Raw genomic sequence first — 25524 nt, forward strand, 5'->3', positions numbered from 1 at the left:
CCTCGGCCTCGCCTTCACTCCACGAACCTCGGCCTCTCCTTCACTCCACGACCCTCGGCCTCTCCTTCACTCCACGACCCTCGGCCTCTCCTTCACTCCACAACCCTCGGCCTCTCCTCACTCCACAACCCTCGGCCTCTCCTTCACTCCACGACCCTCGGCCTCTCCTTCACGCCAGGACCCTCAGCCTCTCCTTCACTCCAGGACCCTCGGCCTCGCCTTCACTCCACGAACCTCGGCCTCTCCTTCACTCCACGACCCTCGGCCTCTCCTTCACTCCACGACCCTCGGCCTCGCCTTCACTCCACGACCCTCGGCCTCTCCTTCACTCCACGACCCTCGGCCTCTCCTTCACTCCACAACCATCGGCCTCTCCTTCACTCCAGAACCCTCGGCCTTTCCTCCACTGCACGACCCTCGGCCTCTCCTTCACTCCTCAACCCTCGGCATCTCCTTCACTCCACGACAATCGGCCTCTCCTTCACTCCACAACGCTCGGCCTCTCCTTCACTCCAGGACCCTCGGCCTCTCCTTCACTCCACAACCCTCGGCCTCTCCTTCACTCCACAACCCTCGGCCTCTCCATCACACCAGGACCCGCGGCCTCTCCTTCACTCCACGACACTCGGCCTCTCCTTCACTCCAGGTCCCTCGGCCTCTCCCTCACTCCACAACCCTCGGCCTCTCCTTCACTCCACGACCCTCGGCCTCTCCTTCACTCCAGGACCCTCGGCCTCTCCTTCACTCCACAACCCTCGGCCTCTCCTTCACTCCACAACCCTCGGCCTCTCCTTCACTCCACAACCCTCAGCCTCTCCTTCACTCCACGACCCTCGGCCTCCCCTTCACTCCACGACCCTCGGCCTCTCCTTCACTCCAGGACCCTCGGCCTCTCCTTCACTCTAGGAACCTCGGCCTCTCCTATACTCCACGACCCTCGGCCTCTCCTTCACTCCACCACCCTCGGCCTCTCCTTCACTCCACGACCCTCGGCCTCTCCTTCACTCCACGACCCTCGGCCTCTCCTTCACTCCACGACCCTCGGCCTCTCCTTCACTCCAGGACCCTCGGCCTTTCCTTCACTCCACGACCCTTGGCCTCTCCTTCACTCCTCAACCCTCGGCCTCTCCTTCACTCCAGGACCCTCAGCCTCTCCTTCACTCCACAACCCTGGGCCTCTCCTTCACTCCACAACCCTCGGCCTCTCCTTCAGTCCAGGACCCTCGGCCTCTCCTTCACTCCACGACCCTCGGCCTCTCCTTCACTCCAGGTCCCTCGGCCTCTCCTTCACTCCACAACCCTCGGCCTCTCCTTCACTCCACGACCCTCGGCCTCTCCTTCACTTCACGACCCTCGGCCTCTCCTTCACTCCACAACCCTCGGCCTCTCCTCACTCCACAACCCTCGGCCTCTCCTTCACTCCATGAACCTTGGCCTCTCCTTCACTCCATGACCCTGGGCCACTCCTTCACTCCACGACCCTCGGCCTCTCCTTCACTCCACGACCCTCGGCCTCTCCTTCACTCCATGACCTTCGGCCTCTCCTTCACTCCACAATGCTCGGCCTCTCCTTCACTCCAGGACCCTCGGCCTTTCCTTCACTCCACGACCCTCGGCATCTCCTTCACTCCACGACCTTCGGCCTCTCCTTCACTCCACAACGCTCGGCCTCTCCTTCACTCCAGGACCCTTGTCCTCTCCTTCACTCCACAACCCTCGGCCTCTCCTTCACTCCACAACCCTCGGCCTCTCCTTCACACCAGGACCCTCGGCCTCTCCTTCACTCCACGACACTCGGCCTCTCCTTCACTCCATGACCCTCGACCTCTCCTTCACTCCAGGAACCTCGGACTCTCCTTCACTCCACAACTCTCGGCCTCTCCTTCACTCCATGAACCTCGGCCGCTCCTTCACTCCACGACCCTCGGCCTCTCCTACACTCCACGAACCTCAGCCTCTCCTTCACTCCACAACCCTTGGCCTCTCCTTCACTGCAGGACCCTCGGCCTCTCCTTCACTCCACGACACTCGGCCTCTCCTTCACTCCACGACCCTCGACCTCTCCTTCACTCCAGGAACCTCGGACTCTCCTTCACTCCACAACCCTCGGCCTCTCCTTCACTCCATGAACCTCGGCCTCTCCTTCACTCCACGACCCTCGGCCTCTCCTTCACTCCAGCACCCTGGCCCTCTCATTCACTCCACGACCCTCGGCCTCTCCTTCACTCCACAACCCTCGGCCTCTCCTTCACTCCACAACCCTCGGCCTCTCCTTCACTCCCCAACCCTCGGCCTCTCCTTCACTCCACAACCCTCGGCCTCTCCTTCACTCCACGACCCTCGACCTCTCCTTCGCTCCACAAACCTCGGCCTCTCCTTCAATCCACGACCCTCGGCCTCTCCTTCAGTCCACAACCCTCGGCCTCTCCTTCACTCCACGACCCTCAGCCTCTCCTTCACTCCACCACCCTCGGCCTCTCCTTCACTCCACGACCCTCGGCCTCTCCTTCATTCCACAAACCTCGGCCTCTCCTTCACTCTAGGACCCACGGCCTCTCCTTCACTCCACAACCCTCCGCCTCTCCTTCACTCCACGACCCTCGGCCTCTCCCTCACTCTACGACCCTCGGCCTCTCCTTCACTCCACAACCCTCGGCCTCTCCATCACTCCACGACCCTCGGCCTCTCCTTCACTCCAAAACCCTCGGCCTCTGCTTCACTCCACGACCCTCGGCCTCCCCTTCACTCCACGACCCTCGGCCTCTCCTTCACTCCACGACCCTCGGCCTCGCCTTCACTCCAGGACCCTTGGCCTCTCCTTCACTCCACAACCCTCAGCCTCTCCTTCACTCCGCAAGCCTCGGCCTCTCCTTCACTCCACAACCCTCGGCCTCTCCTCCCTCCACAACCCTCGGCCTCTCCTTCACTCCATGACCCTCGGCCTCTCCTTCACGACAGGACCCTCGGCCTCTCCTTCACTCCAGGACCCTCGGCCTCGCCTTCACTCCATGAACCTTGGCCTCTCCTTCACTCCATGACCCTCGGCCACTCCTTCACTCCACGACCCTCGGCCTCTCCTTCACTCCACGACCCTCGGCCTCTCCTTCACTCCATGACCTTCGGCCTCTCCTTCACTCCACAATGCTCGGCCTCTCCTTCACTCCAGGACCCTCGGCCTTTCCTTCACTCCACGACCCTCGGCCTCTCCTTCACTCCTCAACCCTCGGCATCTCCTTCACTCCACGACCTTCGGCCTCTCCTTCACTCCACAACGCTCGGCCTCTCCTTCACTCCAGGACCCTTGTCCTCTCCTTCACTCCACAACCCTCGGCCTCTCCTTCACTCCACAACCCTCGGCCTCTCCTTCACACCAGGACCCTCGGCCTCTCCTTCACTCCACGACACTCGGCCTCTCCTTCACTCCACGACCCTCGACCTCTCCTTCACTCCAGGAACCTCGGACTCTCCTTCACTCCACAACCCTCGGCCTCTCCTTCACTCCATGAACCTCGGCCTCTCCTTCACTCCACGACCCTCGGCCTCTCCTACACTCCACGAACCTCAGCCTCTCCTTCACTCCACAACCCTTGGCCTCTCCTTCACTGCAGGACCCTCGGCCTCTCCTTCACTCCACGACACTCGGCCTCTCCTTCACTCCACGACCCTCGACCTCTCCTTCACTCCAGGAACCTCGGACTCTCCTTCACTCCACAACCCTCGGCCTCTCCTTCACTCCATGAACCTCGGCCTCTCCTTCACTCCACGACCCTCGGCCTCTCCTTCACTCCAGCACCCTGGCCCTCTCATTCACTCCACGACCTTCGGCCTCTCCTTCACTCCACAACCCTCGGCCTCTCCTTCACTCCACAACCCTCGGCCTCTCCTTCACTCCCCAACCCTCGGCCTCTCCTTCACTCCACAACCCTCGGCCTCTCCTTCACTCCACGACCCTCGACCTCTCCTTCGCTCCACAAACCTCGGCCTCTCCTTCAATCCACGACCCTCGGCCTCTCCTTCAGTCCACAACCCTCGGCCTCTCCTTCACTCCACGACCCTCAGCCTCTCCTTCACTCCACCACCCTCGGCCTCTCCTTCACTCCACGACCCTCGGCCTCTCCTTCATTCCACAAACCTCGGCCTCTCCTTCACTCCAGGACCCACGGCCTCTCCTTCACTCCACAACCCTCCGCCTCTCCTTCACTCCACGACCCTCGGCCTCTCCCTCACTCTACGACCCTCGGCCTCTCCTTCACTCCACAACCCTCGGCCTCTCCATCACTCCACGACCCTCGGCCTCTCCTTCACTCCACAACCCTCGGCCTCTCCTTCACTCCACGACCCTCGGCCTCCCCTTCACTCCACGACCCTCGGCCTCTCCTTCACTCCACGACCCTCGGCCTCGCCTTCACTCCAGGACCCTTGGCCTCTCCTTCACTCCACAACCCTCAGCCTCTCCTTCACTCCGCAAGCCTCGGCCTCTCCTTCACTCCACGACCCTCGGCCTCTCCTTCACTCCAGGACCCTCGGCCTCTCCTTCACTCCATGAAACTCGGCCTCTCCTTCACTCCACGAACCTCGGCCTCTCCTTCACTCCACAACCCTCGTCCTCTCCTTCACTCCAGGACCCTCGGCCTCTCCTTCACTCCAGGACCCTCGGCCTTTCCTTCACTCCACGACCCTTGGCCTCTCCTTCACTCCTCAACCCTCGGCCTCTCCTTCACTCCACGACCCTCGGTCTCTCCTTCACTCCACAACCCTCGGCCTCTCCTTCACTCCAGGACCCTTGGCCTCACCTTCACTCCACGACCCTCGGCCGCTCCTTCACTCCTGGACACTCGGCCTCTCCTTCACTCCATGAACCTCGGCCTCTCCTTCACTCCACAAACCTCGGCCTCTCCGTCACTCCACAACCCTCGGCCTCTACTTCACTCCAGGACCCTCGGCCTCTCCTTCACTCCACGACCCTCGGCCTCTCCTTCACTCCAGCACCCTGGGCCTCTCCTTCACTCCACGACCCTCGGCCTCTCCTTCACTTCACGACCCTCGGCCTCTCCTTCACTCCACAAACCTCGGCCACTCCTTCAATCCACGACCCTCGGCCTCTCCTTCAGTCCACAACCCTCGGCCTCTCCTTCACTCCACGACCCTCGGCCTCTCCCTCACTCTACGACCCTCGGCCTCTCCTTCACTCCACAACCCTTGGCCTCTCCATCACTCCACGACCCTCGGCCTCTCCTTCACTCCACAACCCTCGGCCTCTCCTTCACTCCACGACCCTCGGCCTCCCCTTCACTCCACGACCCTCGGCCTCTCCTTCACTCCACGACCCTCGGCCTCGCCTTCACTCCAGGACCCTTGGCCTCTCCTTCACTCCACAACCCTCAGCCTCTCCTTCACTCCGCAAGCCTCGGCCTCTCCTTCACTCCACGACCCTCGGCCTCTCCTTCACTCCAGGATCCTCGGCCTCTCCTTCACTCCATGAACCTCGGCCTCTCCTTCACTCCACGAACCTCGGCCTCTCCTTCACTCCACAACCGTCGGCCTCTCCTTCACTCCAGGACCCTCGGCCTCTCCTTCACTCCATGAACCTCGGCCTCTCCTTCACTCCACGAACCTCGGCCTCTCCTTCACTCCACGAACCTCGGCCTCTCCTTCACTCCACAACCCTCGGCCTCTCCTTCACTCCACTACCCTCGGCCTCTCCTTCACTCCACAACCCTCGGCCTCTCCTTCACTCCACAACCCTCGGCCTCTCCTTCACTCCACAACCATCAGCCTCTCCTTCACTCCACGACCCTCGGCCTCTCCTTCACTCCACGACCCTCGGCCTCTCCTTCACTCCAGGACCCTCGGCCTCTCCTTCACTCCATGAACCTCGGCCTCTCCTATACTCCACGACCCTCGGCCTCTCCTTCACTCCACCACCCTCGGTCTCTCCTTCACTCCACGACCCTCGGCCTCTCCTTCACTCCACGACCCTCGGCATCTCCTTCACTCCACAACCCTCGGCCACTCCTTCACTCCAGGACCCTTGGCCTTTCCTTCACTCCACGACCCTCGGTCTCTCCTTCACTCCACAACCCTCGGCCTCTCCTTCACTCCAGGACCCTCGGCCTCTCCTTCACTCCTCAACCGTGGGCCTCTCCTTCACTCCACACCCCTCGGCCTCTCCTTCACTCCAGAACGCTCGGCCTCTCCTTCACTCCACGACCCTCGGCCTTTCCTTCACTCCACGACCCTCGGCCTCTCCTTCACTCCAGGACCCTCGGCCTCTCCTTCACTCCACAACTCTCGGCCTCTCCTTCACTCCATGAACCTCGGCCTCTCCTTCACTCCACGACCCTCGGCCGCTCCTTCACTCCTGGACCCTCGGCCTCTCCTTCACTCCATAAACCTCGGCCTCTCCTTCACTCCACAAACCTCGGCCTCTCCGTCACTCCACAACCCTCGGCCTCTACTTCACTCCAGGACCCTCGGCCTCTCCTTCACTCCACGACCCTCGGCCTCTCCTTCACTCCAGCACCCTGGGCCTCTCCTTCACTCCACGACCCTCGGCCTCTCCTTCACTTCACGACCCTCGGCCTCTCCTTCACTCCACAACCCTTGGCCTCTCCTCACTCCACAACCCTCGGCCTCTCCTTCACTCCACGAGCCGCGGCCTCTCCTTCACGCCAGGACCCTCAGCCTCTCCTTCACTCCAGGACCCTCGGCCTCGCCTTCACTCCACGAACCTCGGCCTCTCCTTCACTCCACGACCCTCGGCCTCTCCTTCACTCCACGACCCTCGGCCTCTCCTTCACTCCACGACCCTCGGCCTCGCCTTCACTCCAGGACCCTTGGCCTCTCCTTCACTCCACAACCCTCAGCCTCTCCTTCACTCCGCAAGCCTCGGCCTCTCCTTCACTCCACGACCCTCGGCCTCTCCTTCACTCCAGGATCCTCGGCCTCTCCTTCACTCCATGAACCTCGGCCTCTCCTTCACTCCACGAACCTCGGCCTCTCCTTCACTCCACAACCGTCGGCCTCTCCTTCACTCCAGGACCCTCGGCCTCTCCTTCACTCCATGAACCTCGGCCTCTCCTTCACTCCAGGAACCTCGGCCTCTCCTTCACTCCACGAACCTCGGCCTCTCCTTCACTCCACGAACCTCGGCCTCTCCTTCACTCCACAACCCTCGGCCTCTCCTTCACTCCACTACCCTCGGCCTCTCCTTCACTCCACAACTCTCGGCCTCTCCTTCACTCCACAACCCTCGGCCTCTCCTTCACTCCACAACCATCAGCCTCTCCTTCACTCCACGACCCTCGGCCTCTCCTTCACTCCACGACCCTCGGCCTCTCCTTCACTCCAGGACCCTCGGCCTCTCCTTCACTCCATGAACCTCGGCCTCTCCTATACTCCACGACCCTCGGCCTCTCCTTCACTCCACCACCCTCGGTCTCTCCTTCACTCCACGACCCTCGGCCTCTCCTTCACTCCACGACCCTCGGCCTCTCCTTCACTCCACAACCCTCGGCCACTCCTTCACTCCAGGACCCTTGGCCTTTCCTTCACTCCACGACCCTCGGTCTCTCCTTCACTCCACAACCCTCGGCCTCTCCTTCACTCCAGGACCCTCGGCCTCTCCTTCACTCCTCAACCGTGGGCCTCTCCTTCACTCCACACCCCTCGGCCTCTACTTCACTCCACGAGCCGCGGCCTCTCCTTCACGCCAGGACCCTCAGCCTCTCCTTCACTCCAGGACACTCGGCCTCGCCTTCACTCCACGAACCTCGGCCTCTCCTTCACTCCACGACCCTCGGCCTCTCCTTCACTCCACGACCCTCGGCCTCTCCTTCACTCCACGACCATCGGCCTCTCCTTCACTCCAATACCCTCGGCCTCTCCTTCACTCCACAACCCTCAGCCTCTCCTTCACTCCACGACCCTCGGCCTCTCCTTCACTCCACGACCCTCGGCCTCTTCTTCACTCCACGACCCTCGGCCTCTCCTTCACTCCAGGACCCTCGGCCTCTCCTTCACTCCATGAACCTCAGCCTCTGCTATACTCCACGACCCTCGGCCTCTCCTTCACTCCACCACCCTCGGCCTCTCCTTCACTCCACGACCCTCGGCCTCTCCTTCACTCAACGACCCTCGGCCTCTCCTTCACTCCACAACCCTCGGCCTCTCCTTCACTCCAGGACACTCGGCCTTTCCTTCACTCCACGACCCTTGGCCTCTCCTTCACTCCTCAACCCTCGGCCTCTCCTTCACTCCACGACCCTCGGTCTCTCCTTCACTCCACAACCCTCTGCCTCTCCTTCACTCCAGGACCCTCGGCCTCTCCTTCACTCCACAACCCTGGGCCTCTCCTTCACTCCACAACCCTCGGCCTCTCCTTCACTCCAGGACCCTCGGCCTCTCCTTCACTCCTCGACCCTCAGCCTCTCCTTCACTCCAGGTCCCTCGGCCTCTCCTTCCCTCCACAACCCTCGGCCTCTCCTTCACTCCATGACCCTCGGCCTCTCCTTCGCTCCAGGACCCTCGGCCTCTCCTTCACTCCACAACCCTCGGCCTCTCCTTCACTCCAGGACCCTCGGCCTCTCCTTCACTCCACAACCCCCGGCCTCTCCTTCACTCCATGAACCTCGGCCTCTCCTTCACTCCACGACCCTCGGCCGCTCCTTCACTCCTGGACCGTCGGCCTCTCCTTCACTCCATGAATCTCGGCCTCTCCTTCACTCCACAAACCTCGGCCTCTCCTTCACTCCTCAACCCTCAGCCTCTACTTCACTCCAGGACCCTCGGCCTCTCCTTCACTCCATGACCCTCGGCCTCTCCTTCACTCCAGCACCCTGGGCCTCTCCATCACTCCACGACCCTCGGCCTCTCCTTCACTTCATGACCCTCGGCCTCTCCTTCACTCCGCAACCCTCGGCCTCTCCTCACTCCACAACCCTCGGCCTCTCCTTCACTCCACAATGCTCGGCCTCTCCTTCACTCCAGGACCCGCGGCCTCTCCTTCACTCCACAACCCTCGGCCTCTCCTTCACTCCACAACCCTCGGCCTCTCCTTCACTCCAGGACCCTCGGCCTCTCCTTCACTCCACAACCCTCGGCCTCTCCTTCACTCCACGACCCTCGGCCTCTCCTTCACTCCAGGACCCTCGGCCTCTCCTTCACTCCACAACCCTCGGCCTCTCCTTCACTCCATGAACCTCGGCCTCTCCTTCACTCCACGACCCTCGGCCTCTCCTTCACTCCATGAACCTCGGCCTCTCCTTCACTCCACGAACCTCAGCCTCTCCTTCACTCCACAACCCTTGGCCTCTCCTTCACTGCAGGACCCTCGGCCTCTCCTTCACTCCACGACCCTCGGCCTCTCCTTCACTCCACGACCCTCGGCCTCTCCTTCACTCCAGCACCCTGGGCCTCTCATTCACTCCACAACTCTCGGCCTCTCCTTCACTCCACGACCCTTGGCCTCTCCTTCGCTCCACAAACCTCGGCCTCTCCTTCAATCCACGACCCTCGGCCTCTCCTTCAGTCCACAACCCTCGGCCTCTCCTTCACTCCACGACCCTCGGCCTCTCCTTCACTCCACAACCCTCGGCCTCTCCTTCACTCCACGACCCTCGGCCTCTCCTTCACTCCACAAACCTCGGCCTCTCCTTCACTCCAGGACCCACGGCCTCTCCTTCACTCCACAACCCTCCGCCTCTCCTTCACTCCACGACCTTCGGCCTCTCCCTCACTCTACGACCCTCGGCCTCTCCTTCACTCCACAACCCTCGGCCTCTCCATCACTCCACGACCCTCGGCCTCTCCTTCACTCCACAACCCTCGGCCTCTCCTTCACTCCACGACCCTCGGCCTCCCCTTCACTCCACGACCCTCGGCCTCTCCTTCACTCCACGACCCTCGGCCTCTCCTTCACTCCAGGACCCTCGGCCTCTCCTTCACTCCACAACCCTCAGCCTCTCCTTCACTCCGCAAGCCTCGGCCTCTCCTTCACTCCACGACCCTCGGCCTCTTCTTCACTCCAGGACCCTCGGCCTCTCCTTCACTCCATGAACTTCAGCCTCTCCTTCACTCCACGAACCTCGGCCTCTCCTTCACTCCACAACCCTCGGCCTCTCCTTCACTCCAGGACCCTCGGCCTCTCCTTCACTCCATGAACCTCGGCCTCTCCTTCACTCCATGAACCTCGGCCTCTCCTTCACTCCACGAACCTCGGCCTCTCCTTCACGCCACGAACCTCGGCCTCTCCTTCGCTCCACAACCCTCGGCCTCTCCTTCACTCCACTACCCTCGGCCTCTCCTTCACTCCACTACCCTCGGCCTCTCCTTCACTCCACAACCCTCGGCCTCTCCTTCACCCCACAACCCTCGGCCTCTCCTTCACTCCACAACCATCAGCCTCTCCTTCACTCCATGACCCTCGGCCTCTCCTTCACTCCATGACCCTCGGCCTCTCCTTCACTCGAGGACCCTCGGCCTCTCCTTCACTCCATGAACCTCGGCCTCTCCTATACTCCACGACCCTCGGCCTCTCCTTCACTCCACCACCCTCGGCCTCTCCTTCACTCCACGACCCTCGGCCTCTCCTTCACTCCACGACCCTCGGCCTCTCCTTCACTCCACAACCCTCGGCCTCTCCTTCACTCCAGGACCCTCGGCCTTTCCTTCACTCCACGACCATTGGCCTCTCCTTCACTCCTCAATCCTCGGCCTCTCCTTCACTCCACGACCCTCGGTCTCTCCTTCACACCACAACCCTCGGCCTCTCCTTCACTCCAGGACCCTCGGCCTCTCCTTCACTCCACGACCCTCGGCCGCTCCTTCACTCCTGGACCCTCGGCCTCTCCTTCACTCCATGAACCTCGGCCTCTCCTTCACTCCACAAACCTCGGCCTCTGCGTCACTCCACAACCCTCGGCCTCTACTTCACTCCATGACCTTCGGCCTCTCCTTCACTCCACGACCCTCGGCCTCTCCTTCACTCCAGCACCCTGGGCCTCTCCTTCACTCCACGACCCTCGGCCTCTGCTTCACTTCACGACCCTCGGCCTCTCCTTCACTCCACAACCCTTGGCCTCTCCTCACTCCACAACCCTCGGCCTCTCCTTCACTCCACGACCCTCGGCCTCTCCTTCACGCCAGGACCCTCAGCCTCTCCTTCACTCCAGGACCCTCGGCCTCGCCTTCACTCCACGACCCTCGGCCTCTCCTTCACTCCACGACCCTCGGCCTCTCCTTTACTCCACGACCCTCGGCCTCTCCTTCACTCCACGACCATCGGCCTCTCCTTCACTCCACAACCCTCGGCCTCTCCTTCACTCCACAACCCTCTGCCTCTCCTTCACTCCAGGACCCTCGGCCTCTCCTTCACTCCACAACCCTCGGCCTCTCCTTCACTCCTCGACCCTCGGCCTCTCCTTCACTCCAGATCCCTCGGCTTCTCCTTCACTCCACAACCCTCGGCCTCTCCTTCACTCCACGACCCTCGGCCTCTCCTTCGCTCCAGGACCCTCGGCCTCTCCTTCACTCCACAACCCTCGGCCTCTCCTTCACTCCATGAACCTCGGCCTCTCCTTCACTCCACAACCCTCGGCCTCTCCTTCACTCCATGAACCTCAGCCTCTCCTTCACTCCACGACCCTCGGCCGCTCCTTCACTCCTGGACCCTCGGCCTCTCCTTCACTCCATGAACCTCGGCCCCTCCTTCACTCCACAACCCTCGGCCTCTACTTCACTCCAGGACCCTCGGCCTCTCCTTCACTCCATGACCCTCGGCCTCTCCTTCACTCCAGCACCCTGGGCCTCTCCTTCACTCCACGACCCTCGGCCTCAACTTCACTTCACGACCCTCGGCCTCTCCTTCACTCCACAACCCTCGGCCTCTCCTCACTCCACAACCCTCGGCCTCTCCTTCATTCCACGACCCTCGGCCTCTCCTTCACGCCAGGACCCTCAGCCTCTCCTTCACTCCAGGACCCTCGGCCTCGCCTTCACTCCATGAACATCGGCCTCTCCTTCACTCCACAACCCTCGGCCTCTCCTTCACTCCATGAACCTCGGCCTCTCCTTCACTCCATGAACCTCGGCCTCTCCTTCACTCCACGACCCTCGGCCTCTCCTTCACTCCATGAACCTCGGCCTCTCCTTCACTCCACGAACCTCAGCCTCTCCTTCACTCCACAACCCTTGGCCTCTCCTTCACTGCAGGACCCTCGGCCTCTCCTTCACTCCACGACCCTCGGCCTCTCCTTCACTCCAGCACCCTGGGCCTCTCATTCACTCCACGACTCTCGGCCTCTCCTTCACTCCACAACCCTCGGCCTCTCCTTCAATCCACAACCCTCGGCCTCTCCTTCACTCCACAACCCTCGGCCTCTCCTTCACTCCACGACCCTCGGCCTCTCCTTCGCTCCACAAACCTCGGCCACTCCTTCAATCCACGACCCTCGGCCTCTCCTTCAGTCCACAACCCTCGGCCTCTCCTTCACTCCACGACCCTCGGCCTCTCCTTCACTCCACAACCCTCGGCCTCTCCTTCACTCCACGACCCTCGGCCTCTCCTTCACTCCACAAACCTCGGCCTCTCCTTCACTCCAGGACCCACGGCCTCTCCTTCACTCCACAAACCTCAGCCTCTGCTTCACTCCGCAAGCCTCGGCCTCTCCTTCACTCCACAACCCTCGGCCTCTCCTTCACTCCAGGACCCTCGGCCTCTCCTTCACTCCAGGACCCTTGGCCTCTCCTTCACTTCACAACCCTCAGCCTCTCCTTCACTCCGCAAGCCTCGGCCTCTCCTTCACTCCACAACCCTCGGCCTCTCCTTCACTCCAGGGCCCTCGGCCACTCCTTCACTCCATGAACCTCGGCCTCTCCTTCACTCCAGGACCCTTGGCCTCTCCTTCACTCCACAACTCTCGGCCTCTCCTTCACTCCATGAACCTCGGCCTCTCCTTCACTCCACGACCCTCGGCCGCTCCTTCACTCCTGGACCCTCGGCCTCTCCTTCACTCCATGAACCTCGGCCTCTCCTTCACTCCACAAACCTCGGCCTCTCCGTCACTCCACAACCCTCGGCCTCTACTTCACTCCAGGACCCTCGGCCTCTCCTTCACTCCACGACCCTCGGCCTCTCCTTCACTCCAGCACCCTGGGCCTCTCCTTCACTCCACGACCCTCGGCCTCTCCTTCACTTCACGACCCTCGGCCTCTCCTTCACACCACAACCCTCGGCCTCTGCTCACTCCACAACCCTCGGCCTCTCCTTCACTCCACGACCCTCGGCCTCTCCTTCACGCCAGCACCCTCAGCCTCTCCTTCACTCCAGGACCCTCGGCCTCGCCTTCACTCCACGAACCTCGGCCTCTCCTTCACTCCACGACCCTCGGCCTCTCTTTCACTCCACGACCCTCGGCCTCTCCTTCACTCCACGACCATCGGCCTCTCCTTCACTCCACGACCCTCGGCCTCTCCTTCACTCCACAATCATCGGCCTCTCCTTCACTCCAGGACCCTCGGCCTTTCCTTCACTGCACGACCCTCGGCCTCTCCTTCACTCCTCAACCCTCGGCATCTCCTTCACTCCATGACCCTCGGCCTCTCCTTCACTCCACAACGCTCGGCCTCTCCTTCACTCCAGGACCCTCGGCCTCTCCTTCACTCCACAACCCTCGGCCTCTCCTTCACTCCACAACCCTCGGCCTCTCCTTCACACCAGGACCCTCGGCCTCTCCTTCACTCCACGACACTCGGCCTCTCCTTCACTCCAGGTCCCTCGGCCTCTCCTTCACTCCACAACCCTCGGCCTCTCCTTCACTCCACGACCCTCGGCCTCTCCTTCACTCCAGGACCCTCGGCCTCTCCTTCACTCCACAACCCTCGGCCTCTCCTTCACTCCATGAACCTCGGCCTCTCCTTCACTCCATGACCCTCAGCCTCTCCTTCACTCCACAAACCTTGGCCTCTCCTTCACTGCAGGACCGTCGGCCTCTCCTTCACTCCACGACCCTCGGCCTCTCCTTCACTCCAGCACCCTGGTCCTCTCATTCACTCCACAACCCTTGGCCTCTCCTTCACTCCACAACCCTCGGCCTCTCCTTCACACCACGACCCTCGGCCTCTCCTTCACTCCACGACACTCGGCCTCTCCTTCACTCCACCAACCTCGGCCTCTCCTTCAATCCACGACCCTCGGCCTCTCCTTCAGTCCACAACCCTCGGCCTCTCCTTCACTCCACGACCCTCGGCCTCTCCTTCACTACACAACCCTCGGCCTCTCCTTCACTCCACGACCCTCGGCCTCTCCTTCACTCCACGACCCTCGTCCTCTCCTTCACTCCACCACCCTCGGCCTCTCCTTCTCTCCACGACACTCGGCCTCTCCTTCACTCCACGACCCTCGGCCTCTCCTTCACTCCAGCACCCTGTGCCTCTCCTTCACTCCACGACCCTCGGCCTCTCCTTCACTCCACCACCCTCGGCCTCTCCTTCACTCCACGACCCTCGGCCTCTCCTTCACTCAACGACCCTCGGCCTCTCCTTCACTCCACAACCCTCGGCCTCTCCTTCACTCCAGGACACTCGGCCTCTCCTTCACTCCACAACCCTGGGCCTCTCCTTCACTCCACAACCCTCGGCCTCTCCTTCACTCCAGGACCCTCGGCCTCTCCTTCACTCCTCGACCCTCGGCCTCTCCTTCACTCCAGGTCCCTCGGTCTCTCCTTCACTCCACAACCCTCGGCCTCTCCTTCACACCACGACCCTCGGCCTCTCCTTCGCTCCAGGACCCTCGGCCTCTCCTTCACTCCACAACCCTCGGCCTCTCCTTCACTCCAGGACCCTCGGCCTCTCCTTCACTCCACAACCCTCGGCCTCTCCTTCACTCCATGAACCTCGGCCTCTCCTTCACTCCACGACCCTCGGCCGCTCCTTCACTCCTGGACCCTCGGCCTCTCCTTCACTCCATGAACCTCGGCCTCTCCTTCACTCCACAAACCTCGGCCTCTCCTTCACTCCACAACCCTCGGCATCTACTTCACTCCACAACCCTCGGCCTCTCCTTCACTCCAGAACCCTCGGCCTCTCCTTCATACCAGGCCCCTCGGCCTCTCCTTCACTCCACGACACTCGGCCTCTCCTTCACTCCAGGTCCCTCGGCCTCTCCTTCACTCCACAACCCTCGGCCTCTCCTTCACTCCACGACCCTCGGCCTCTCCTTCACTCCAGGACCCTCGGCCTCTCCTTCACTCCACAACCCTCGGCCTCTCCTTCACTCCATGAACCTCGGCCTCTCCTTCACTCCACGACCCTCAGCCTCTCCTTCACTCCACAACCCTTGCCCTCTCCTTCACTGCAGGACCCTCGGCCTCTCCTTCACTCCACGACCCTCAGCCTCTCCTTCACTCCAGCACCCTGGGCCTCTCATTCACTCCACGACCCTCGGCCTCTCGTTCACTCCACAACCCTCGGCCTCTCCTTCACTCCACGACCCTCGGCCTCTCCTTCACTCCACGACACTCGGCCTCTCCTTCACTCCACAAACCTCGGCCTCTCCTTCAATCCACGACCCTCGGCCTCTCCTTCACTACACAACCCTCGGCCTCTCCTTCACTCCACGACCCTCGGCCTCTCCTTCACTGCACGACCCTCGTCCTCTCCTTCACTCCACCACCCTCGGCCTCTCCTTCTCTCCACGACCCTCGGCCTCTCCTTCACTCCACGACCCTCGGCCTCTCCTTCACTCCAGCACCCTGGGCCTCTCCTTCACTCCACGACCCTCGGCCTCTCCTTCACTCCACAACACTCGGCCTCTCCTTCACTCCACAACCCTCGGCCTCTCCTTCACTCCACAACCCTCGGCCTCTCCTTCACTCCACAACCCTCGACCTCTCCTTCACTCCACGACCCTCGGCCTCTCCTTCACTCCACAAACCTCGGCCTCTCCTTCAATCCACGACCCTCGGCCTCTCCTTCACTCCACAACCCTCGGCCTCTCCTTCACTCCAGCACCCTCGGCCTCTCCTTCACTCCACAACCCTCGGCCTCTCCTTCACTCCACGACCCTCGGCCTCTCCTTCACTCCAGGACCCTCGGCCTCTCCTTCACTCCACAACCCTCGGCCTCTCCCTCACTCTGCGACCCTCGGCCTCTCCTTCACTCCACTACCCTCGGCCTCTCCTTCACTCCACAACCCTCGGGCTCTCCTTCACTCCACAACCCTCGGCCTCTCCTTCACTCCACAACCCACAGCCTCTCCTTCACTCCACAACCCACAGCCTCTCCTTCACTCCACGACCCTCGGCCTCTCCTTCACTCCACGACCCTCGGCCTCTCCTTCAATCCAGGACCCTCGGCCTCTCCTTCACTCCATGAACCTCGGCCTCTCCTATACTCCACGACCCTCGGCCTCTCCTTCACTCCACAACCCTCGGCCTCTCCTTCACTCCACAACCCTCGGCCTCTCCTTCACTCCAGGACCCTCGGCCTCTCCTTCACTCCACAACCCTGGGCCTCTCCTTCACTCCACACCCCTCGGCCTCCCCTTCACTCCACAACTCTCGGCCTCTCCTTCACTCCATGAACCTCGGCCTCTCCTTCACTACACGACCCTCGGCCGCTCCTTCACTCCTGGACCCTCGGCCTCTCCTTCACTCCATGAACCTCGGCCTCTCCTTCACTCCACAAACCTCGGCCTCTCCGTCACTCCACAACCCTCGGCCTCTACTTCACTCCAGGACCCTCGGCCTCTCCTTCACTCCACGACCCTCGGCCTCTCCTTCACTCCAGCACCCTGGGCCTCTCCTTCACTCCACGACCCTCGGCCTCTCCTTCACTTCACGACCCTCGGCCTCTCCTTCACTCCACAACGCTCGGCCTCTGCTCACTCCACAACCCTCGGCCTCTCCTTCACTCCACGACCCTCGGCCTCTCCTTCACGCCAGGACCCTCAGCCTCTCCTTCACTCCAGGACCCTCGGCCTCGCCTTCACTCCACGAACCTCGACCTCTCCTTCACTCCACGACCCTCGGCCTCTCCTTCACTCCATGACCCTCGGCCTCTCCTTCACTCCACGACCATCGGCCTCTCCTTCACTCCACGACCCTCGGCCTCTCCTTCACTCCACAATCATCGGCCTCTCCTTCACTCCAGGACCCTCGGCCTTTCCTTCACTGCACGACCCTCGGCCTCTCCTTCACTCCTCAACCCTCGGCATCTCCTTCACTCCACGACCCTCGGCCTCTCCTTCACTCCACAACGCTCGGCCTCTCCTTCACTCCAGGACCCTCGGACTCGCCTTCACTCCACGAACCTCGGCCTCTCCTTCACTCCACGACCCTCGGCCTCTCCTTCACTCCACGACCCTCGGCCTCTCCTTCACTCCACGACCCTCGGCCTCTCCTTCACTCCACGACCCTCGGCCTCTCCTTCCCTTCACAACCATCGGCCTCTCCTTCACTTCAGGACCCTCGGCCTTTCCTCCACTGCACAACCCTCGGCCTCTCCTTCACTCCTCAACCCTCGGCATCTCCTTCACTCCACGACCCTCGGCCTCTCCTTCACTCCACAACGCTCGGCCTCTCCTTCACTCCAGGACCCGCGGCCTCTCCTTCACTCCACAACCCTCGGCCTCTCCTTCACTCCACAACCCTCGGCCTCTCCTTCACACCAGGACCCTCGGCCTCTTCTTCACTCCACGACACTCGGCCTCTCCTTCACTCCAGGTCCCTCGGCCTCTCCTTCACTCCACAACCCTCGGCCTCTCCTTCACTCCACGACCCTCGGCCTCTCCTTCACTCCAGGACCCTCGGCCTCTCCTCCACTCCACAACCCTCGGCCTCTCCTTCACTCCATGAACCTCGGCCTCTCCTTCACTCCACGACCCTCGGCCTCTCCTTCACTCCATGAACCTCGGCCTCTCCTTCACTCCACGAACCTCAGCCTCTCCTTCACTCCACAACCCTTGGCCTCTCCTTCACTGCAGGACCCTCAGCCTCTGCTTCACTCCACGACCCTCGGCCTCTCTTTCACTCCAGCACCCTGGGCCTCTCATTCACTCCACGACTCTCGGCCTCTCCTTCACTCCACAACCCTCGGCCTCTCCTTCAATCCACAACCCTCGGCCTCTCCTTCACTTCACAACCCTCGGCCTCTCCTTCACTTCACGACCCTCGGCCTCTCCTTCGCTCCACAAACCTCGGCCTCTCCTTCAATCCACGACCCGCGGCCTCTCCTTCAGTCCACAACCCTCGGCCTCTCCTTCACTCCATGACCCTCGGCCTCTCCTTCACTCCACAACCCTCGGCCTCTCCTTCACTCCACGACCCTCGGCCTCTCCTTCACTCCACAAACCTCGGCCTCTCCTTCACTCCAGGACCCACGGCCTCTCCTTCACTCCACAACCCTCCGCCTCTCCTTCACTCCACGACCCTCGGCCTCTCCCTCACTCTACGACCCTCGGCCTCTCCTTCACTCCACAACCCTCGGCCTCTCAATCACTCCATGACCCTCGGCCTCTCCTTCACTCCACAACCCTCGGCCTCTCCTTCACTCCACGACCCTCGGCCTCCCCTTCACTCCACGACCCTCGGCCTCTCCTTCACTCCACGACCCTCGGCCTCTCCTTCACTCCAGGACCCTTGGCCTCTCCTTCACTCCACAACCCTCAGCCTCTCCTTCACTCCGCAAGCCTCGGCCTCTCCTTCACTCCACGACCCTCGGCCTCTCCTTCACTCCAGGACCCTCGGCCTCTCCTTCACTCCATGAACCTCGGCCTCTCCTTCACTCCACGAACCTCGGACTCTCCTTTACTCCACAACCCTCGGCCTCTCCTTCACTCCAGGACCCTCGGCCTCTCCTTCACTCCATGAACCTCGGCCTCTCCTTCACTCCAGGAACCTCGGCCTCTCCTTCACTCCACGAACCTCGGCCTCTCCTTCACTCCACGAACCTCGGCCTCTCCTTCACTCCACAACCCTCGGCCTCTCCTTCACTCCACTACCCTCGGCCTCTCCTTCACTCCACAACCCTCGGTCTCTCCTTCACTCCACAACCCTCGGCCTCTCCTTCACTCCACAACCATCAGCCTCTCCTTCACTCCACGACCTTCGGCCTCTCCTTCACTCCACGACCCTCGGCCCCTCCTTCACTCCAGGACCCTCGGCCTCTCCTTCACTCCATGAACCTCGGCCTCTCCTATACTCCACGACCCTCGGCCTCTCCTTCACTCCACCACCCTCGGCCTCTCCTTCACTCCACGACCCTCGGCCTCTCCTTCACTCCACGACCCTCGGCCTCACCTTCACTCCACAACCCTCGGCCTCTCCTTCACTCCAGGACCCTCGGCCTTTCCTTCACTCCACGACCCTTGGCCTCTCCTTCACTCCTCAACCCTCAGCCTCTCCTTCACTCCACGACCCTCGGTCTCTCCTTCACTCCACAACCCTCGGCCTCTCCTTCACTCCTGGACCCTCGGCCTCTCCTTCACTCCACAACCCTGGGCCTCTCCTTCACTCCACACCCCTCGGCCTCTCCTTCACTCCAGAACGCTCGGCCTCTCCTTCACTCCACAACCCTCGGCCTCTCCTTCACTTCACAACCCTCGGCCTCTCCTTCACTTCACGACCCTCGGCCTCTCCTTCGCTCCACAAACCTCGGCCTCTCCTTCAATCCACGACCCTCGGCCTCTCCTTCAGTCCACAACCCTCGGCCTCTCCTTCACTCCAGGACCCTTGGCCTCTCCTTCACTCCACAACCCTCAGCCTCTCCTTCACTCCGCAAGCCTCGGCCTCTCCTTCACTCCACGACCCTCGGCCTCTCCTTCACTCCAGGACCCTCGGCCTCTCCTTCACTCCATGAACCTCGGCCTCTCCTTCACTCCACGAACCTCGGACTCTCCTTCACTCCACAACCCTCGGCCTCTCCTTCACTCCAGGACCCTCGGCCTCTCCTTCACTCCATGAACCTCGGCCTCTCCTTCACTCCATGAACCTCGGCCTCTCCTTCACTCCACGAACCTCGGCCTCTCCTTCACTCCACGAACCTCGGCCTCTCCTTCACTCCACGACCCTCGGCCTCTCCTTCACTCCACTACCCTCGGCCTCTCCTTCACTCCACAACCATCGGCCTCTCCTTCACTCCACGACCTTCGGCCTCTCCTTCACTCCACGACCCTCGGCCCCTCCTTCACTCCAGGACCCTCGGCCTCTCCTTCACTCCATGAACCTCGGCCTCTCCTATACTCCACGACCCTCAGCCTCTCCTTCACTCCACCACCCTCGGCCTCTCCTTCACTCCACGACCCTCAGCCTCTCCTTCACTCCACGACCCTCGGCCTCACCTTCACTCCACAACCCTCGGCCTCTCCTTCACTCCAGGACCCTCGGCCTTTCCTTCACTCCACGACCCTTGGCCTCTCCTTCACTCCTCAACCCTCAGCCTCTCCTTCACTCCACGACCCTCGGTCTCTCCTTCACTCCACAACCCTCGGCCTCTCCTTCACTCCTGGACCCTCGGCCTCTCCTTCACTCCACAACCCTGGGCCTCTCCTTCACTCCACACCCCTCGGCCTCTCCTTCACTCCAGAACGCTCGGCCTCTCCTTCACTCCACGACCCTCGGCCTCTCCTTCACTCCACAAACCTCGGCCTCTCCTTCACTCCAGGACCCTCGGCCTCTCCTACACTCCACAACTCTCGGCCTCTCCTTCACTCCATGAACCTCGGCCTCTCCTTCACTCCACGACCCTCGGCCGCTCCTTCACTCCTGGACCCTCGGCCTCTCCTTCACTCCATGAACCTCGGCCTCTCCTTCACTCCACAAACCTCGGCCTCTCCGTCACTCCACAACCCTCGGCCTCTACTTCACTCCAGGACTCTCGGCCTCTCCTTCACTCCACGACCCTCGGCCTCTCCTTCACTCCAGCACCCTGGGCCTCTCCTTCACTCCACGACCCTCGGCCTCTCCTTCACTTCACGACCCTCGGTCTCTCCTTCACTCCACAACCCTCGGCCTCTGCTCACTCCACAACCCTCGGCCTCTCCTTCACTCCACGACCCTCGGCCTCTCCTTCACGCCAGGACCCTCAGCCTCTCCTTCACTCCAGGACCCTCGGCCTCGCCTTCACTCCACGAACCTCGGCCTCTCCTTCACTCCACGACCCTCGGCCTCTCCTTCACTCCACGACCCTCGGCCTCTCCTTCACTCCACGACCATCGGCCTCTCCTTCACTCCACGACCCTCGGCCTCTCCTTCACTCCACAATCATCAGCCTCTCCTTCACTCCAGGACCCTCGGCCTTTCCTTCACTGCACGACCCTCGGCCTCTCCTTCACTCCTCAACCCTCGGCATCTCCTTCACTCCACGACACTCGGCCTCTCCTTCACTCCACAACGCTCGGCCTCTCCTTCACTCCAGGACCCTCGGCCTCTCCTTCACTCCACAACCCTCGGCCTCTCCTTCACTCCACAACCCTCGGCCTCTCCTTCACACCAGGCCCCTCGGCCTCTCCTTCACTCCACGACACTCGGCCTCTCCTTCACTCCAGGTCCCTCGGCCTCTCCTTCACTCCACAACCCTCGGCCTCTCCTTCACTCCACGACCCTCGGCCTCTCCTTCACTCCAGGACCCTCGGCCTCTCCTTCACTCCACAACCCTCGGCCTCTCCTTCACTCCATGAACCTCGGCCTCTCCTTCACTCCACGACCCTCAGCCTCTCCTTCACTCCACAACCCTTGCCCTCTCCTTCACTGCAGGACCCTCGGCCTCTCCTTCACTCCACGACCCTCAGCCTCTCCTTCACTCCAGCACCCTGGGCCTCTCATTCACTCCACGACCCTCGGCCTCTCGTTCACTCCACAACCCTCGGCCTCTCCTTCACTCCACAACCCTCGGCCTCTCCATCACTCCACGACCCTCGGCCTCTCCTTCACTCCACGACACTCGGCCTCTCCTTCACTCCACAAACCTCGGCCTCTCCTTCAATCCACGACCCTCGGCCTCTCCTTCACTACACAACCCTCGGCCTCTCCTTCACTCCACGACCCTCGGCCTCTCCTTCACTGCACGACCCTCGTCCTCTCCTTCACTCCACCACCCTCGGCCTCTCCTTCTCTCCACGACCCTCGGCCTCTCCTTCACTCCACGACCCTCGGCCTCTCCTTCACTCCAGCACCCTGGGCCTCTCCTTCACTCCACGACCCTCGGCCTCTCCTTCACTCCACAACACTCGGCCTCTCCTTCACTCCACAACCCTCGGCCTCTCCTTCACTCCACAACCCTCGGCCTCTCCTTCACTCCACAACCCTCGACCTCTCCTTCACTCCACGACCCTCGGCCTCTCCTTCACTCCACAAACCTCGGCCTCTCCTTCAATCCACGACCCTCGGCCTCTCCTTCACTCCACAACCCTCGGCCTCTCCTTCACTCCAGCACCCTCGGCCTTTCCTTCACTCCACAACCCTCGGCCTCTCCTTCACTCCACGACCCTCGGCCTCTCCTACACTCCAGGACCCTCGGCCTCTCCTTCACTCCACAACCCTCGGCCTCTCCCTCACTCTGCGACCCTCGGCCTCTCCTTCACTCCACTACCCTCGGCCTCTCCTTCACTCCACAACCCTCGGGCTCTCCTTCACTCTACAACCCTCGGCCTCTCCTTCACTCCACAACCCACAGCCTCTCCTTCACTCCACGACCCTCGGCCTCTCCTTCACTCCACAACCCTCGGCCTCTCCTTCAATCCAGGACCCTCGGCCTCTCCTTCACTCCATGAACCTCGGCCTCTCCTATACTCCACGACCCTCGGCCTCTCCTTCACTCCACCACCCTCGGCCTCTCCTTCACTCCACGACCCTCGGCCTCTCCTTCACTCCACGACCCTCGGCCTCTCCTTCACTCCACGACCATCGGCCTCTCCTTCACTCCACGACCCTCGGCCTCTCCTTCACTCCACAATCATCGGCCTCTCCTTCACTCCAGGACCCTCGGCCTTTCCTTCACTGCACGACCCTCGGCCTCTCCTTCACTCCTCAACCCTCGGCATCTCCTTCACTCCACGACCCTCGGCCTCTGCTTCACTCCACAACGCTCGGCCTCTCCTTCACTCCAGGACCCTCGGCCTCGCCTTCACTCCACGAACCTCGGCCTCTCCTTCACTCCACGACCCTCGGCCTCTCCTTCACTCCACGACCCTCGGCCTCTCCTTCACTCCACGACCCTCGGCCTCTCCTTCACTCCACGACCCTCGGCCTCTCCTTCCCTCCACAACCATCGGCCTCTCCTTCACTTCAGGACCCTCGGCCTTTCCTCCACTGCACAACCCTCGGCCTCTCCTTCACTCCTCAACCCTCGGCATCTCCTTCACTCCACGACCCTCGGCCTCTCCTTCACTCCACAACGCTCGGCCTCTCCTTCACTCCAGGACCCGCGGCCTCTCCTTCACTCCACAACCCTCGGCCTCTCCTTCACTCCACAACCCTCGGCCTCTCCTTCACACCAGGACCCTCGGCCTCTTCTTCACTCCACGACACTCGGCCTCTACTTCACTCCAGGTCCCTCGGCCTCTCCTTCACTCCACAACCCTCGGCCTCTCCTTCACTCCACGACCCTCGGCCTCTCCTTCACTCCAGGACCCTCGGCCTCTCCTTCACTCCACAACCCTCGGCCTCTCCTTCACTCCATGAACCTCGGCCTCTCCTTCACTCCACGACCCTCGGCCTCTCCTTCACTCCATGAACCTCGGCCTCTCCTTCACTCCACGAACCTCAGCCTCTCCTTCACTCCACAACCCTTGGCCTCTCCTTCACTGCAGGACCCTCAGCCTCTCCTTCACTCCACGACCCTCGGCCTCTCCTTCACTCCAGCACCCTGGGCCTCTCATTCACTCCACGACTCTCGGCCTCTCCTTCACTCCACAACCCTCGGCCTCTCCTTCAATCCACAACCCTCGGCCTCTCCTTCACTTCACAACCCTCGGCCTCTCCTTCACTCCACGACCCTCGGCCTCTCCTTCGCTCCACAAACCTCGGCCTCTCCTTCAATCCACGACCCTCGGCCTCTCCTTCAGTCCACAACCCTCGGCCTCTCCTTCACTCCATGACCCTCGGCCTCTCCTTCACTCCACAACCCTCGGCCTCTCCTTCACTCCACGACCCTCGGCCTCTCCTTCACTCCACAAACCTCGGCCTCTCCTTCACTCCAGGACCCACGGCCTCTCCTTCACTCCACAACCCTCCGCCTCTCCTTCACTCCACGACCCTCGGCCTCTCCCTCACTCTACGACCCTCGGCCTCTCCTTCACTCCACAACCCTCGGCCTCTCCATCAATCCACGACCCTCGGCCTCTCCTTCACTCCACAACCCTCGGCCTCTCCTTCACTCCACGACCCTCGGCCTCCCCTTCACTCCACGACCCTCGGCCTCTCCTTCACTCCACGACCCTCGGCCTCTCCTTCACTCCAGGACCCTTGGCCTCTCCTTCACTCCACAACCCTCAGCCTCTCCTTCACTCCGCAAGCCTCGGCCTCTCCTTCACTCCACGACCCTCGGCCTCTCCTTCACTCCAGGACCCTCGGCCTCTCCTTCACTCCATGAACCTCGGCCTCTCCTTCACTCCACGAACCTCGGACTCTCCTTCACTCCACAACCCTCGGCCTCTCCTTCACTCCAGGACCCTCGGCCTCTCCTTCACTCCATGAACCTCGGCCTCTCCTTCACTCCACGAACCTCGGCCTCTCCTTCACTCCACGAACCTCGGCCTCTCCTTCACTCCACGAACCTCGGCCTCTCCTTCACTCCACCACCCTCGGCCTCTCCTTCACTCCACTACCCTCGGCCTCTCCTTCACTCCACAACCCTCGGCCTCTCCTTCACTCCACAACCCTCGGCCTCTCCTTCACTCCACAACCATCAGCCTCTCCTTCACTCCACGACCTTCGGCCTCTCCTTCACTCCACGACCCTCGGCCCCTCCTTCACTCCAGGACCCTCGGCCTCTCCTTCACTCCATGAACCTCGGCCTCTCCTATACTCCACGACCCTCGGCCTCTCCTTCACTCCACCACCCTCGGCCTCTCCTTCACTCCACGACCCTCGGCCTCTCCTTCACTCCACGACCCTCGGCCTCACCTTCACTCCACAACCCTCGGCCTCTCCTTCACTCCAGGACCCTCGGCCTTTCCTTCACTCCACGACCCTTGGCCTCTCCTTCACTCCTCAACCCTCAGCCTCTCCTTCACTCCACGACCTTCGGTCTCTCCTTCACTCCACAACCCTCGGCCTCTCCTTCACTCCTGGACCCTCGGCCTCTCCTTCACTCCACAACCCTGGGCCTCTCCTTCACTCCACACCCCTCGGCCTCTCCTTCACTCCAGAACGCTCGGCCTCTCCTTCACTCCACGACCCTCGGCCTCTCCTTCACTCCACAACCCTCGGCCTCTCCTTCACTCCAGGACCCTCGGCCTCTCCTTCACTCCACAACTCTCGGCCTCTCCTTCACTCCATGAACCTCGGCCTCTCCTTCACTCCACGACCC

This window comes from Somniosus microcephalus, chromosome 8, assembly GCF_052327205.1.
Source record: "Somniosus microcephalus isolate GS21.2 chromosome 8, FLI_Smic_1.0, whole genome shotgun sequence".
Lineage (NCBI taxonomy): Eukaryota > Metazoa > Chordata > Chondrichthyes > Squaliformes > Somniosidae > Somniosus > Somniosus microcephalus.